We start from the raw sequence: 3,144 nt of genomic DNA, 5'->3' as shown, positions 1-3,144 counted from the left end.
ATATATATATATATATATATAAAATTGAACTCTAACACGTGCTTCATCGGCTTAGATGATTATTTGACGATAAACAAAAAAGTTGTAATTGGTCATTTCATATTGCAGCTTCTACCAAATTACCCTTATTTTAATTTTAGTTTGATTAATTTTGGTATTTTATGAATTAGTTACAATGAATTTGAAATTTTGAAATGTAACTGATGTATATTAAATAAATTGTAATAATTTCTTGAAAAAAAAAGTACTTATATGATTTATGAAAACCTTTTTTTTTTTTTTTTTTTTTTTTTTGCCGAAACAACTTAAGAATATTAAGACATAAGTTAACACATGTGGTAGTTATAAAACACGTCAGTGATATGAAATATAGAAATATTTAAATATTTAAAAAACATTTTTAGTAGATTGTAATATAAAACATTTTTTTCTCAATATTTTATGTAACTTTTCCCATAAGATCAATATTGTTGGCATCCTTTAAAGATGATACATAATATATGGGCCTAGACACATTCAAAGGGTGCTATCTAAATTATATGACCCTTTATCACACAAATATATTGATTCCCCTAATGTATGGTAAAGGAAGGCAGGTTTGTGTCTAGCCATTTTCTTGATTTGTGCCACATAATTTAATAGTGTAGAGGATGTGACGGGATTCAAATGTTGAATAAAATAAGATGAGAGGAAAAAAGAGTAAAAATAAACTATATAGCAATAAACATCAAATTATCTAAGTTATTCTATGTAATATAATAACATTATATTATTATGTAGTACTATATGTATAACGCAGTAGGATAATATTTAATCAAATAGAATATAAAACATAACAACTTAAAATACAAAACTAAATTGCATCAACCCAAAATAGAATTATAATTAACACAAAAATTCATCAACCTAAAGGATTGATACAATGAAAATAAAATAAAATAAAAATTCAAACAAAAAATGAAAAAAAAAAATTTGAGAGAGAGAGAGAGAGAGAGAGAGAGAGAGAGGCAACCTTTTTTGTGTAGAAAACTATGCATAGAATGAAAAGAGAAATGTTAAATTTATAGTAAGATGTTGAGAATAAGAAGAGTCAAAATAAAGGAAAACAAAAAAGTAGAGAAAGAATGATATTAAGGAAGAAAGTAGTGAGGAGATGAAGAGGTAAAAGCGAGGGAGTGTTTTGGAAAATTAATAATAAAAATAATGGTTAAAAGATATTTAAATTTTTAAATAATGGAGTTTTTAATTCATCTTAAATGAGAAAATGTTTAAAAAATATATATAACAAAAGTTGGAAATAAAAAATGATGATGTGGTTGATGATGTGGCTCAATGTGAGCGTAGCAACATTAAACGCTATGTTTCAGCTTTTAGTAGTATATAGATATAGATATCATCAGCTTGTCCCATCAATGGAAATAACGTCACAACCACCTTAATATACAAAAGAAGTCAAGCCTATTCAAAGACGTACACCATCTAACATACCCATTACAAAAGTTTAGCCTCCATCAGTAGTTAGTCTAACTACTATTAGCCACTAAAAAGCTGTCTCAAAAGACTGTTGCCTACTCTGAAAAGGTTATAAAAATAATGGGATGAGACAGAGCCCAGTAAGTAGCATATTTAATGGGGATGGGGAAAATGCAAGTTTCATGATAATGAACATTTTGTGAAACATGTTACAATTTGGGAATTTCCATTTAATTTATATAAAAACAATTTCATTAACCACATGACAAGAATGATAGGAATAGTTTAGTACCAAACTTCCAAAAATAACTATGAACTACATTCCATTTACTGTGAGCTATATAAACATCCAATACCATTTCAAAATTAGAAAATCTCACCCAAGATGCAACAAGGACCAACAAGGACAGAGATATCACCCAAATATCATACTGCCACAAACAAGTTAGAGTCCAAACACACTAGCATGATATGTACCTCTTTTGGCATGTGGTCTATTGGCCCTGCCAAGCCTCACCCACACCCTCAAGGATTTACCTATCCCCTCCATGGGCAGCAAGGGATAACACGTCATATAGTACCTCTTTTGCATGTGGTCTCTTGGCCCTACCTAGCCTCACCCACACACTCAAGGATTTACCTCTTCCCCCCCCCCCCCCCCCCCCCCCCCCCCCCCCCCCCCCTAACCATAAACCCACTCACTCAAATTCGTCCACCAAATCAAAAATCCATATACAAAACCACAAGAATATCACCCAAGAAGCTCATAAATCTCAAGAACATCATTATTAAAGCTTGGGTAAAATAACCTCAAACAAAAAAATAATATCCATCAAAAGAGATTAGAACTTTTACCTCAAATAACTTATGTGAAGGTGTGATGTTCTTGAGGCTTTTCTGGTGATCTTGCTGGAAAAATGGTGGAGGTGATGAGGAGGAGGGTACCGGTGGGAGAGGAGTGTGTGTATGTGGTGTATGTGTGTTGTATTGAGTGAAAACGAAAAAGAAAAGAAGAGCAAGAATGACAGTGCCAGCCAAATAGAGAAAAGAGAGAATTGTGAGATATGTGGTGGGGGAGGATGGGTTAGGTGGGGCACGTGTGGGGCTAAAAAATCTGAATTTTTTTTCTTTTTCATTGGGCTAGGCTATTACAACAACTGCCAGTGACAGCGGTTAGTGGTGGCTCTAGGGAATTTTTTTTTTTTTTTTTTAAGGTGGTCACTAAGAAATTTAAATTATACAAAATCTAATAAAGTGATAATTTGAATATTTGCTTCAATTGCGAGTCAAGTCACTAAGGAAAGCAAAAATTTTGCAATTGCAAGCCAAAAAGAGTATAACTATTGTCACCATCAAAGAGAACTCACAACCACAATATTTTTTTTAGTACTATTTTTTAAGGAAAAAAAAATTAGTGATTATTTTATTGAATAGGCTGATTGATCTATAAATTTAAATGATTAGCGATTTTTATCTTTTTGTTTTATAATAGGCTTTTTGTTGAACAATTTGTTCACTTGTTGTTGTTTGGTCTTGTCTTATTTTTGTTTGGTTTATGTTTGTTGTTATTTGGGCTAGTATTTATTGTTGTTATTTAAGTTTTTTTTTTATAAAATGGATTAAGAATTATGTTTTGGGGGGGGGGGGGGGGGGAATTAATTTTAGTGTAAT

The sequence above is a fragment of the Quercus suber genome, unplaced genomic scaffold, assembly GCF_002906115.3.
Source record: "Quercus suber isolate HL8 unplaced genomic scaffold, Cork oak 2.0 scaffold_21, whole genome shotgun sequence".
NCBI classification, from domain to species: domain Eukaryota; kingdom Viridiplantae; phylum Streptophyta; class Magnoliopsida; order Fagales; family Fagaceae; genus Quercus; species Quercus suber.
Note: the sequence above shows the minus strand (reverse complement) of the source record.